The 15,028-nt window shown below is 42.1% G+C and overlaps 1 pseudogene; it reads left to right on the top strand.

Annotated features, from left to right (window-relative positions):
* The first annotated feature begins 9,434 nt into the window (after positions 1-9,434).
* Positions 9,435-12,341, top strand: LOC149460224 (small nuclear ribonucleoprotein F pseudogene; annotated as a pseudogene).
* The last annotated feature ends 2,687 nt before the right edge of the window (positions 12,342-15,028 follow it).

The raw sequence follows: 15,028 nt of genomic DNA, 5'->3' as shown, positions 1-15,028 counted from the left end.
AATCTACTGATGATTACACACGCAGCATGAAAACTCTAGGCTTTCTGATCTGGGGGCATAGCAAAAAAAAATCTTTAATGTCAACAGTGTGACAGACATACTTGGAACCAGTATTCCCTGTTTACTCAGAGCGTTTCTGTACCGTAGAGTCACAACCTGGAAGTCATGTCTGACAAGTAGTGCAGAGGCGGTGCAGGAATGAACAGGGAACAGTAGTGTGTATTAGGATGTCACTGGATTAAGAAAAACAAAAAACAAAGTCTGTGCTCTCTTATATCAGGTGTTCCTATCAGAGTCCCCCCTTACATCAGGAGTCCTCATCAAAGTCCCCCTTTACATCAACTTCCCCATCAGAATGTTCCCTTACATCAGGGTCCTCATCAGAGTGCCCCTTACATCAGGTGTCCCCATCAGAGTGCCCCCTTACATCAGGCGTCCCCATCAGAGTGCCCCCTTACATCAGGTATCCCCATCAGAATGCCCCCTTACATTAGGTGACCCCTTCAGAGTGCCCACTTACATTAGGTGTCTCCATCAGAGTGCCCCCTTACATCAGGTATCCCCATCAGAGTGCCCCTTACATCAGGAGTCCTCATCAAAGTCCCCCCTTACATCAACTTCCCCATCAGAATCTTCCCTTACATCAGCGTCCTTATCAGAGTGCCCCCTTACATCAGGTGTCCCCATCAGAGTGCCCTCTTACATCAGGTATCCCCATCAGAGTGCCCCTTACATCAGGTGTCCTCATCAAAGTCCCTCCTTACATCAACTTCCCCATCAGAATGTTCCCTTACATCAGGGTCCTAATCAGAGTGCCCCCTTACATCAGGTGTCTCCATAAGAGTACCCCTTACATCAGGTATCCCCATCAGAGTGCCCCCTTACATTAGGTGTCCCCATCAGTGAGCCCCTTTATTACAATTGTCGCTATCAGCCTGCCCCTTTGCATCAAAGTGCCCCCTTACATCAGGTATCGCCATCACAGTGCCCCTTCCAATAGATGTCCCTGTCAGAGTTCCCCTTACATCAGGAATCCTCATCAAAGTCCCCCCTTACATAAACTTTCCCATCAGAATGTTCCCTTACATCAGGGTCCTAATCAGAGTGCCCCCTTACATTAGGTGTCCCCATCAGAGTGCCCCCTTACATCAGGTGTCCCCATCAGAGTGCCCCCTTACATCAGGTATCCCCATCAGAGTGCCCCTTACATCAGGTATCCCCATCAGAGTGCCCCTTACATCAGGTGTTCCCATCAGAGTGCCCCCTTACATCGGGTGTCCCCATCAGAGTGCCCCCTTACATCAGGTGTCCCCATCAGAGTGCCCCCTTACATCAGGTATCCCCATCAGAGTGCCTCCTTACATTAGGTGTCCCCATCAGTGTGCCCCTTTATTACAATTGTCACTATCAGCGTGCCTCTTTGCATCAAAGTGCCCCCTTACATCAGGTATCCCCATCACAGTGCCCCTTCCAATAGATGTCCCTGTCAGAGTTCCCCCTTACATCAGGTGTCCTCATCAAAGTCCCCCCTTACATAAACTTCCCCATCAGAATGTTCCCTTACATCAGGGTCCTAATGTCCCCATCAGAGTGCCCCCTTACATCAAGTGTCCTCATCAGAGTTCCCCCTTACATCAGGCGTCCCCATCCGAGTGCCCCCTTATATCAGGTATCCCCATCAGAGTGCCCCCTTACATCAGGTGTCCCCATCAGAGTGCCCCCTTACATCAGATGTCCCCATCAGAGTGCCCCCTTATATCAGGTATCCCCATCAGAGTGCCCCCTTACATTAAGTGTCCCCATCAGTGTGCCCCTTTATTACAATTGTCACTATCAGCGTGCCCCTTTGCATTAAAGTGTCCCCTTACATCAGGTATCCCCATCACAGTGCCCCTTACAATAGATATCCCTGTCAGAGTACCCTCTTACATCAAGTGTCCCCATAAGAGTGCCTGTTTACATCAATTGTCCCTGGAGTTCACTCTTGCTCCACTGTAGTCCACCATCCAAATAACGGGCCAAACACCAAAGACATTCAATTCCATCCAAGGTTAATTGCAATGATAGAAATGGAGAAATCTATTAGATATTTTCTGTTCACCGTTCCGACTAAACAGAAAAAATCTATATAATTATGGCCAGCCTAGGACAGACTTGGCAAATTTGCAGACAGATAAGGATCAGCAAGGCACAATCTGACTCTGTAGATCTAATGAGAAACTATGGCTGCCCACATGTTCCTACCCACATGGAAGAATAATATATTTGAAATATATTTTAAAAATATTCTTCCCAAATATATTTATTTCAGGTACTTATATAGCACCATCAATTTATGCAGCACTTTAGATATATTGCACATTTACATCAGTCCATAACCCTCAAGGGGTGTACAATCTAAGGTCCCTAACTCACATTCATATGCTAGGGCCAGTTTAGACAGGATACAATTAACCTACTAACATGTCTTTTTGAGTGTGAGAGGAAACTGGAGTACCTGGAGGAAACACATGCAGGCACAGGGGGAACATGCAAACTCCAGGCAGGTGGTGCCTTGGTTGGGATTCAAACCAACAACCCTAGTACTGCCAGGTGGAAGTGCTAATCATTTATCCACTGTGCTGCCCCTAAATATATTGCCATATATTTGAAATACTGCAATTTTGGCCATATTCAATATATTATTTAAAATATATATATACTCTGAAGAATATATTTAAAAAATATATATTTAAAAAATATTTTTAAAAAAATATATTCTTCAGATTTTTTAACATATAAAAAAGTCATTTTAACATATATTTTACATATACTTGTAAATGTATTCCAAAAATGTAGATTTGTATTTTTAAACTTAAAGACATACAGTATATTTTAAATGTATTTTTACAAATATTTTTAATATGTTTTGTAATAAAAATGCATTTCAACATGCAGTATATATATATATATATATATATATACTTTTTTATTATTATTTTTTTTTTAAATATATTTTTAATTATATTGAATATGGCCAAAATTGTAGTATTTCAAATATATTTTACTTCCATATGGGTATATAATTAGTAACTCTTTAAAGTGGTTATAAAGCCTATCCATTTGTTACCTTAATGCATTCCTTGCATTAGGGTAAAACATGTTTCGGCAGTGGTATCCCACCTCATCCCTCCCATACACTTACCTGAGCCCACATTTGATCCAGTGCTGTGCATGTCTGCAGCTCTTCTCTCTATTCACTTCCTGGACTCTCGGGCTTTGCTGAAGCAGTGGGAGCCATTGGCACCTGCTGCTGTCAATGAAAACCAGAGACAAGTGAGCGTCTGTTTGTTAATAGATGCAGAGAAGGAGGCTTGGGAGCAAGCCTGCAGGAGTGCCCCCATAGGAAGTGGCTTCCAAAGGGGGAACTCACCAGAAAGGAGTGGCCATAAGCGCCTATGGGGGACCTGAGAAGAGGAGGTTTCGGGCTGCTCTGTGCAATTCATTAGCACAGAGCAGATAAGTATAAACTTGTTTGTTTAAAACAAAAGAGTACATGTACAAACACTTTAGGAAAACAACATTTGAAAAGCTTTAAAGAACTTTAATAGTATTTTAGGCCCATTTACACTGTAGCAGTTTAATGTACTTCCCCACAGTAAAAAAAAGTGTCTCTTCCCGTCTCAGCACTGTATTGCAAATTTGTTTAAAAAATATGACATGTCTGTTTTTCTGTATTTAAATACATTGGGGGGTTCATAAAATTCAATTAAACGCATCAAAAAGCATATATTGTATTTTTTAATGCCAACGCATGCAGTGCTGCACCCAAACTAAATTTATTTCCTTTTTTTCCCACAAATAGAGCTTTCTTTCAGTGGTATTTGATCGCCTCTGTGTTTTTTATTTTTTGTGCTTAAAAAAAAGACTGCCAATTTTGAGAAAAAACTTTTTGCTATTAAACATGTCTAGTAAAAAAAATTTAAAAATCAAATTTCATCATAAAGTTAGGCCAAAATATATTCTGCTACATGTCTTTGCTAAAAAAAATCTCAATACGTGTAAATTAATTGGTTTATGTGGAAGCTATAAGGTCTACAAATGGCGGTATACAGTCATGGCCGAAATTGTTGGCACCCTTGATATTTCTCCAGGAAATCATGTATTTCTCACGAAACGTATTGCATTAACACATGTTTTGCTATACACATGTTTATTCCCTTTGTGTGTATTGGGACAAAACAAAAAAAGGGAGGAAAGAAAGCAAATTCGACATAATGTCACACAAACCTCCAAAAATGGGCTGGACAAAAGTATTGGCACCCTTTCACAACTGCGGATAAATAAGAATGTTACAAGCATGTGATGCTCCTGTAAACTCACCTGGGGCAAGTAACAGGTGTGGGCAATATAGAAATCACACCTGAAAGCAGATAAAAAGGAGAGACGTTCACTTAACCTTTGCATTGTGTGTCTGTCTGTGCCACACTAAGCATGGACAACAGAAAGAGGAGACGAGAACTGTCTGAGGACCTGAGAACCAAAATTGTGGCAAAATATCAACAATCTCAAGGTTACAAGTCCATCTCCAGAGAACTAGATTTGCCTTTGTCCACAGTGCGCAACATTATCAAGAAGTTTGCAACCCATGGCACTGTAGCTAATCTCCCTGGTCATGGACGGATGAGGAAAATTGATGAAAGATTGCAACGCAGAATAGTCCGGATGGTGGATAAGCAGCCCCAAACATGTTCCAAAGACATTCAAGCTGTCCTGCAGGCTCAGGGAGCATCAGTGTCAGCGCGAACTATCCGTCGACATTTAAATGAAATGAAACGCTATGGCAGGAGACCCAGGAGGACCCCACTGCTGACACAGAGACATAAAAAAGCAAGACTACAGTTTGCCAAAATGTACTTGAGTAAGCCAAAAGCCTTCTGGGAAAACGTCTTGTGGACAGATGAGACCAAGATAGAGCTTTTCGGTAAAGCACATCATTCTACTGTTTACCGAAAACGGAATGAGGCCTACAAAGAACAAAACACAGTACCTACGGTAAAATATGGTGGAGGTTCAATGATGTTTTGGGGTTGTTTTGCTGCCTCTGGCACTGGGTGCCTTGACTGTGTGCAAGGCATCATGAAATCTGAGGATTACCAAAGGATTTTGGGTCGCACTGTAGGGCCCAGTGTCAGAAAGCTGGGTTTGCGTCCAAGATCCTGGGTCTTCCAGCAGGACAATGACCCCAAACATACGTCAAAAAGCACTCAGAAATGGATGGCAAAGAAGCGCTGGAGAGTTCTGAAGTGGCCAGCAATGAGCCCAGATCTAAATCCCATTGAACACCTGTGGAGAGATCTTAAAATTGCTGTTGGGAAAAGGTGTCCTTCCAATAAGAGAGACCTGGAGCTGTTTGCAAAGGAAGAGTGGTCCAAAATTCCGGGTGAGAGGTGTCAGAAGCTTATTGATGGTTATAGGAAGCGACTGATTTCAGTTATGTTTTCCAAAGGGTGTGCAACCAAATATTAAGTTAAGGGTGCCAATACTTTTGTCCAGCCCATTTTTGGGGTTTTGTGTGACATTATGTCATATTTGCTTTTCTGCCTCTGTTTTATATTTGTTCCAATACATACAAAGGGAATAAACATGTGTATAGCAAAACATGTGTTAATGCAATACCTTTTTTGTGTGAAATACTTGATTTTCAGGAAAAATATCAAGGGTGCCAACAATTTCGGCCATGACTGTATATACTGGAATCTTTCTTTTGTTTTTCTACTAGTAATGGCGGTGATCAGCGACTTATAGTGGGACTACGGTAGGCATTTGACGCTGGGGGGGATTGACTTGGTGTCACTGACATCCCTAGTGACACCAATAAAGTGATTCGTACTAATAAAAAGCACTGACACTGTACTAATGACACTGGGCAGGAAGGGGTTAACATCTGGGATGATCAAAGGGTTGAATGTGTGTGGTGTGTGTTTTACTGTGTGCTGTGTGTGTGATTTACATTGTAAGCACAATGCTTTGTATGGTTCTGCTATGCGAGCCATACAAAGCAGTGTGCAGGGGCTGACAGGGGTGAGATCTGTGTTGTTTACATACAGGTCTCTCCCCCGTCGGCGATACATGGCGATCACCGGGTGCCAGTGGGGAATCACTGGCCGGGACCCAGTGATCGACAGATTTTTTTTTTTAAGTCCGCGGAAGTGCGAAAAAATGAAAACCCATAAGTGAACAAAAAAAGTGCTAGTGCAAAACCAACACAAAAAAGTGCACTTAGGGGTGTGTTTTGTCCACCCCCCGAAGGGGTAGGATCTCTACCCTGATCCCCCGGGGCACGAAGCTCCTGACAAGGACTAAGGTTCCCATGTGGTCCTCCTAGCCAAAAGGCCTGGTGGACCCCTTTCCTTGTGGCTAGCTTAAGCCAGCCACCAAGTACTTGGTCAGGGGGCTCTCCCGAAGAGAGACCCCCTAGGGACAGGGGAGGAAGGAACCAAAAGGCCACACATCCTCCCCCTAGACTTCAAGGTAGGTCCGAGGACCCACACCCTACCATTCGTGAGAAAAGAAACACACACATAAGTGAAAGTGAAACAAACGTGGGAGAAATATAAATTAAATAAATAAGTAAAAATAAAAAAGCGGCCGTACAATTGTGCACTGGCTAGGCCCTGAGGCCTGTAGCATAACAATTGCCCTGGACTTAGCCAAAAGGCCTAGCCCTAAAAGGCGCAGTGCAGGAAAAGTGTTAGAATCAGTGACCATGTGCACGTTTCACACTTGGGATCCCATCCCCATGTACTACTAAGAGTACCCCTGAGGCGACCACTCAGGGCTCACTGTTCCGCTGGCTCCCTGCCTCCCCGGCCCCTGGCCAGACAAGGTAGATCCGTTCAAACCAGGAGGAACTGGGCCCCTCTGGCATTCCTGGGGGAATTACTCCCGGGCCCCAACTGCCTGTGGGCACCTTCGGTTTCAGCCTGTATTAACCATCAGGACCCCCATCCTTCCAGCAGGAGTACTATACAACCAAACATCCCCGCAAGGAGGAATGATGATCAACAGATGAGGCTGCCAATGGCAGGGTGGGTATCCCCTCTACCCGGAAATGCGAAATCGTGTATATATACGTGATTTTGTGCACCCCTGCCGCCCTATAGAGGTATTTCTGTTATAGGGCGACGGGAAAGCGGTTAACAAGCCTTAGTCGATGGTTGTAATCCACTCCAATTTCTAAATTTAACAATCCATTTAAAAAAGCATGTCAACACATATGTCAGCGCACAAAGGAAGCGTACACTGACACATGAAAACGAAGCTGCCTGATGCTAAAACAAAGAATTTTTCCTTTTAGCATAAAAAAAACAAAAGAAACTATAGTGCCTCCTCAAAAACGGCTTTTTTCACCTTTAATTTTCCATTTTGCTGAACACATCTGTGAAAATTTTAAGATAGATATAGGAAAGCGTAAAAACACTTTTTTTGTTTATAGAAAATTCCAGTCCTTATAGGGATCATCGTCACCAGTCACCCAAAGCAAGGGTGGAGCTGTCCTTTCAGTTATGTAACAGGCATTGCACATTGTGATGAAGGTGCTGTGTGAATGTTTGAAATAACAATAGTGTTGCTGGGTTTCTCAAAAGTCCTCAGGCTGGGGCCATGCAAGTGCTACACATTTATAGTTTACTGCTATTATGTACGCAGTGTATGGTCACAACAAGACATGTGCGATACATTTTGTGACGAATCAAAATTCTGCAGAAATTGTTGTTATTCAGGGATATGGATGTATCTGAATCTCCAAATCACAATAGCAACGAATTTCAACAAATCTGAAATAAATTATAACAAAAGAAATTTATTTCCTTAATTCGTTTATGACTTTGGAGGGTTTTGTAAGTTCAATAATATGTGTCACACTCTGTATTGTTATGTATTGCTAAAGCCAAAGTCGCAAGCAAGTTGCTGAAATAACAACACAACGAATGAATCCGAATCTTGCGAAATAACTTCCACAATACGAATTGATTCAGAACAAAGAAAACACAAAACAAATCTGAATATACGAAAATAATATCAAAAATGATTAATTTGCGCATAGGGCAGCACAGTGGCTAAATGGTTAGCACTTCCACCTGGCAGTACTGGGGTCGTTGGTTCGAATCCCACCCATGGCACCACCTGCCTGGTGTTTGCATGTTCTCCCTGTGCCTGCATGGGTTTCTTCCGGGTACTCCATTTTCCTCCCACACTCCGAAGACATGCTGGTAGGTTAACTGGATCCTGTCTAAATGGGACCTAGTATGTGTATGTATGAATGTGAGTTAGGGAGCTTAGATTGTACACCCCTTAAGGGTTAGGGACTGATGTGAATGTACAATATATATGTGTAAACCTCTGCGTAAATTAACAGCGCTATATAAGTACCTGAAATAAATGACAAAATTAAATGATTGACTTATATAATGAATCCGAATCTTCTGAAATAACTTCCACAATATGAATTGATTCAGAGCAATGAATACACAAAACAAACCTGAATATATGAAAATAATCTAAAAAATAATTCATTCTAGCATAACAAATACTGTATGACAAAATTAAATGATTGACTTATAGAATGAATCCGAATCTTCTAAAATAACCTGCACAATACAAATCGATTCAGAGCAATGAATACACAAAACAAATCTGAATATACAAAAAGAATCCCGAAAATTATTAATTCTAGCATAACAAATACTGTATGATGAAATTAAATGATTGGCTTATAGAATTAATCTGAAACATTATAAAACAATTTTTTTCATCATGCACATCTCTAGTTACAACTAATTAGCAGCCGCCGCTCAACATGAAAGTCCATGTAGGTCCACAGCAAGTGTATGGTGCTTGGGGAGGCTCCTGACAACCACAATAGCAATACGAAGTTGTAGACTGGCACATACTGGTGGAATCACAGAAATAAAAACCCAAGTATCCTTCCTTGCTTACATGTTTCAGCCCTGTGTGGACCTTAGTCATAGCAATGACCATGGCCCACACAGGGCTTAGACATGTAAGGAAGGACACTTGGATTTTAATCCTGTGCTAAGTAAAGGAGTATTGTGGTTCCACCAGCGTGTGCTGGTCTACAACTTCACACAGTGTACGGTTACCAGTGCCATTGAAACTATGATATAGACAGGAAACTGTCCAAAATGTAGTTATTTAAAAAAACAAAAAACAAAAAGTATATATCTCAGGGGGAAACTGGAACCTCACAATCAATATAATTGTTGCATATATCCCAGGGGCGTATTTACCACACGGCATTTGCCTAGGGCGGCATTTTTCAGGGAAAGAAGGGATGGAAGAAGGGAAACATGCAGAATGGCAACCAGGTAGGATCTGAAAGAGGCTGCGGGCTGCTTGATGGTGTATGCAGAGCTTGACTTTTGTTGCCGGGGATGTCTGGAGCTGTGAAGGTGAGTGTCTATGTCTGGCCAGGAGAGAGTTGCCACTGTATGGGGGTGGTGGTAGTGGAAGGCTCTCTTGGGTGGGGGGAGGGCTGGGGTGTTGTTGGTCAATGTCAGGCTCTCTTCATTGGGGAGGGGGTGTTGGTCGGTATCAGGGTCTCTCCGTGGTGGTGAGGGAGAGCCGATCTTTGTGTTGCCTAGGGCATCACGAAACCTAAATACACCACTGATATAACCCTTGAAAAGTCTATATCCATTATAGTTTTCACTTATAATTCAAAACTATGGAACCTTTAAGGAATTGTATATAAAATGTAGCCTTGTAGGCAATAAGGTGATATAAGCAACGGCATAGGATGCTAAATACAGTGAGCTAACGGGTCACTGGAGAGGTGTGATGAAGGATGAGGATCAGGTATATGAAGTGCTGGGATAAGGTTCTTTAACACAAAGGCTGAAAGGCCAAAATGTACCATCACCTTCCAATGAGCTATGAAATACCTTAGTAGCATAGGCTGTACGTTCTGCATTATTTGTGCCCCCCTACCTTACTGAAACCCCCAGGGTCACCGCCTCTTCTGCCTATACCTAGGCTTGGCCCTGAGTACACGATCTTATGGGAACCAGAAAGGTCACAGCTTGTGTAATAAAGAACAGTAGAACCCAGAAACATGTTACAAAGCAACTATTCTGCAGCAGGACCAGCCTCAGGGTGTATAACGCGTTGTGTAATATGTCAGTATGATGCTTTCCAATGAAAAATAGCAAAACACGCTTTCTTGTTCTCCTAACCACATCCCCTAAAGCTAACATGAAGAAAAGAGGCCTTGTACACTGAGTTCTTCCTTCACCTTTTGTCCTCATGCACACTTGACGTTTTTACAGCGGCTGTTTTTGGCTTTTGACGTTTTTTACTACAGCCAGTAAACCCCCCCAGGCGTGTTATCCTATGTGTCCATGCACACATAGACTGTAATCAATATTTTTTGGCTGGGGCGTGTTTTGGCTGGAAATATACCCCCAGAACTAGTGGCTTTCTAGAGGAGATTTTTGGCTGTAAAAACGCTCTTACACTGAAAAACGCAACAAAACGCGGCTAAACGCTAATGCAAAGACGCTAAAAAAAGCTGAAATTCTCATGTTTTTAACGTGACTTCACACAGCTAATGTTACCAGCGTTATATCAAAATGCCCCGTGTACATGGAGCCCTATTCTTTATTTTTTCAAATTATACCCATTATACACAGTACATAAAGAGGCTGAGTTCCAAAACACACTTATGAAAGCCACCCTACAGCCTTGAAAGCTAAAGCGGAGGTTTTATTTCTAGATATTTTGAAGACAATTATGAAAGAGATCAGCATAATATAAATACCCTAATCAATGTGCGCCATCCTTTAACAGCCTGTTCACACCATGGTGCAGAGACATCAGTTTTTTCTGCACGCGTTCTGCAAGGGCACAACAGAATCAATTGTTCTCTATGTGTCCTGTTCACACCACCACACCCCATATGAATGGACCCTTTAGCTATAGGAAAAAAGGAAGCACCAAGCGATTGACACAAGAGTCAAAGATCCTTTATCATTATTATCACATGTAATATTCATTTTATTTCAGGTACTTATATAGCGCCATCAATTTACGCAGCACTATACACATATATATTATACATTCACATCAGTCCCTAACCCTCATGAGGCGTACAATCTAAATTCCCTCACCTACATTCATACATACACATACTAGGGCCAAGTTAGACAAGATCCAATTAACCTACCAGCAAGTCTTTGGTGTGTGGGAGGAAACCGGAGTACCTGGAAAAAACCCATACAGGCACAAGGAGAACATGCAAACTCCAGGCAGGTGGTTCTGTGATTGGGATCACCTGCCTGGAGTTTGCATGTTCTCCCTGTGCCTGCATGGGTTTCCACTGGGTACTCCGGTTACCTCCCACACTCCAAAGACATGCTGAGAGGTTAATTGGATCCTGTCTAAATTAGCCTTAATATGTAACAAAACAAAGGCAAAAGACAGCCAATGCATTTCAGGGGACAGAAATCTTTCTTCATCAGGGCTTGAACAATTTAGCAATGTATATTGAATTCAAAGCAAAAGCTTGTGGATTTAAAATGGTTGTAAAAGCAGAAGGTTTTTTACATTACTGCATTCTATGCAGTAAGGTGAGAAACCTTTTGCATGCAGCTTTCCCTGCAGCCCCCACTAAATACATATCTGAGCATGATCTCAATCCAGCAATGTGCACGAGAGTAAAACTCTCTCTCAGCTCTCTCACTCCTCATTGGCTCAGATACAGCAGCTATTGGCTCCTGCTGCTGTCAATCAGAGCCAGTGACGAGCAGGGGGCGTTCGGTATGTCTTATGGCCACACAGTTCCTGAGCTCAAGAGCGAGCGTGCATGAGTGCCCCCAGAGCACTTGACCGGGGGTGGTGGAACCCAGCACACCAGCGGGGGAACCCCAAAGAGGAGGATTGGAGCTGCTCTGTGGAAAACCACTGCACAGAGCAGGTAAGTATAACATGTTTGCATCTAAAGCCCAAGTGGTAAGGTTATACAATGAATCTTCAGGTAAGCAGCTACATACGCAGTTGAAATACACACATACAGTCATTTTCTGTTCTCTTGCCACCAAACCCAAAACTATTCTTTAATGGTCTTACTGGTAAGCCAGTAATGGTGAAACTTAAGTGGAAATATAGAATGCAAGATTTACTTTTTCACTGTGACTGGATGCTAGAACATGCAACTTGCCAATACAGAAGAGTATCTTGATGGGTCGTTGTCTGGACATGTTGAAGAAGTTCTCAGGCCTAATAATATATTGCATATATGTGGAGTAGAAGAGGCTCAAGAAGATGGTGAAATGGGAGAATAAAGCAATTTCCAAATTCGTTTTGTAATCTATTTTGAAGGTTCGTCAAGTTTATTGTTGGACATTGTACCTGTATGTTTTATTGAAAATATATTAACTGGTTTTTTTTTCATTGTAGCAAAGCTTTTACTATAGGATAGCATAGCCAAGTCAGTGACCTTACTTTTCTGTACTTTAATTAGGGAGTAAAGCTTGGTCATCATTCTGGTCCCAGCCTGACATTGAAGAATGAAGGTAAAGCCTTACACTGATGATGTCATCATTCTACTTTCAACTCAAGGTTAAGGTCCTTGCTCCTATTTATAGTTTGTAACTGTACGTGTACATTGGGTACTGGAGGATGAGAAGAGGACAGGGCAGGTGCCCAAACTGAAAATCTTAGGGCTTTAATGTTTCTAAGCTTATGCACCATAAGGGTCACCATACATGCTACAATCTGAGCATACAATCTTTGTACAAAGAACTATGTAATATCAGGGACTAATTAAATGATCCAGTCAAGCAAGCTCATGCACTACATAGTTGTTGGTACATCTAAAAAATAATGTATAATCAGATTGTATCATATGCAGCAAGCTGTAAATTTATGATTATAATAATACATTTTGCCTAAAAAAATGAAAATTTGCTCACAGGTGACCCATGTATAGGATGGCGCCATGTGAGGTGGTCAATGGATAAGGTTAGGAAGGTTCCATACATCCAGATAAGTATCCACAGCAATGCAAGTAATAGCTAGATGTCCTTAATTATCTGCTCCTACTCGTGACTGGCATTTGCTTGGTGTTGGCTCTAAGCATCACTGACTGCCTTGGAGACTAGCAGAAGTGTAGCACTACCCCCTTAGGGATTGCTGATGAAGTTGAGTCCCACTATAGTCCTGCACAGCCAGTCATTTGGTATTTTCCACACAAGTTCTCATCCATAGACAGAAATCAGGCCTTGAGCATTGGTTTTGTTATTTTATTGAGGTGAATAAATTTGGATAGGGTAAAGGGGTGCATAGGATGCCCAAGGGAACCAAAATCTGAGGACAACTTCCTAAACTATTCACAGCTTCTCTTCTCTGACACAGTCTCTGTTGGAGTGACAGACAGCAGCTCCAGTTGTGCTACCCCAGACCCTAGATGACCCTTCACCCAGCAATCTGGAGACTATTGTTCCTGAGCAGGGGAATCTGGCTTCAAGGGAGTCCAGCCACCTGCCAAGCCTCCTGTTGGGAATTGGCTGAGGTCCCTCAAAAGTGCAGCCAACCACTCCTCAGATCCACTGTCTGCCTCCAAGGTCCTCCTCCAAAAGCCTCAGAGCAGGGGTAAATTCTAGAGAGGCTGGCCTGCATATCCCACAGTCCCGATCAGAACTTGACCCTTCTGACTTTATCATCTGAGCTGCTAATCAGCTCCTCACTTGCTATTAGGGCCTAGCTTTCCCTAGCTAAACTAGGAGGGTGCTACAGAAGAATTACAGTTTTTAGTTCTGGTACACCCCTGCAGGTGCCTCATTGATACAGCTACGAAAGCAAGAGCCCCAACCTCCATATGCCTGCTGCCAAGGTCTCAGTCTGGAGTTCTCCCATCTTACAGTCTAGACCAGGAGTCTCCAAACTTTCTAAACAAAGAGCCAGTTTACTATCCTTATCCAGACTTATTGTTATATAGTTGGAGGAATAGTGCCCATCATTAGTATCAGTGGGAGGAATGTATAGCGCTAATCCTTGGAAAACAGTTAGACTTTACTGGAATTCCAGGAATCATACAACATGAAGTTAAAAATATCCAAAATTGCCCCGAGGCACTTTGAGTCTTTGGCCCTATACACTCTGAATGTTGATAGTTAGAATGTGCCTTAGAGTACTTTCCTAAGTGTAATTACACTCTGCATATGTATCGAAGCCTCAAGGGTGAAGTGTGAGCTCTGTTTTGAAAACTGTAATATTGTTAAAAACTATTCAATAAAAATCATTGAAAAGAAAAAAATATCCAAAATGCATTAATCAACAACAACAAACAAACAATAAAAATAAGGACATCTAAATTCTAAAATCCAAAGGTCATGCCTTCATATGACAGTACTCCTATATGTAGGGAAAATGTGTGACCTTTGGTTTTTAGATGTCTTTAGTTTTTCTTGTTTATTGTTATTGATTAAAATATTTTAGATATTTTTTAACTTCATGTTGTATGATTCCTGGGGTATCAATAAAGCTCAACTGTTTTCTAAGCATTGGCTTGTTACAGTCACTAAGGGACGTGAAAACCACTTTTCTTCCCTTACCCATTAATTCAATTCTATTTTATCCACCCAATTTCTAGTTGCATGCTATTAAATGGAAGGGATAGTGCCCCATTGTTGGGGCACTATTTCATCTACTGATACCAAAAGTGGGGCATAATTCCGTCAACTGACACCAATGAAGAGGTACAATTCATCCCAATAACACCAATTATTATTATTATTATTATTATACAGTATTTATAAAGCGCCAATAGTTCGCTCAGCGCTGTACATTACAAAGGGGGACAGAACATGTGACAGAACAATACCAATACAATGCAAAACATGAGGGGATCGAGGGCCCTGCTCTTTCAAGCTTACAATCTAGGAGTGTTCTGTCACATGTTCTGTTCATGTCACACACCGTCACGGCGGTCACATGATTGGGAAAGGTCCCGATCGAAAGAGGAGATCGG

The sequence above is a fragment of the Staurois parvus genome, unplaced genomic scaffold, assembly GCF_062004578.1.
Source record: "Staurois parvus isolate SC_StPar_1 unplaced genomic scaffold, SC_StPar_1.0 ptg000232l, whole genome shotgun sequence".
Taxonomy (NCBI): Eukaryota; Metazoa; Chordata; class Amphibia; order Anura; family Ranidae; genus Staurois; species Staurois parvus.
Note: the sequence above shows the minus strand (reverse complement) of the source record. Positions and strands in the feature narration are given on the sequence as shown.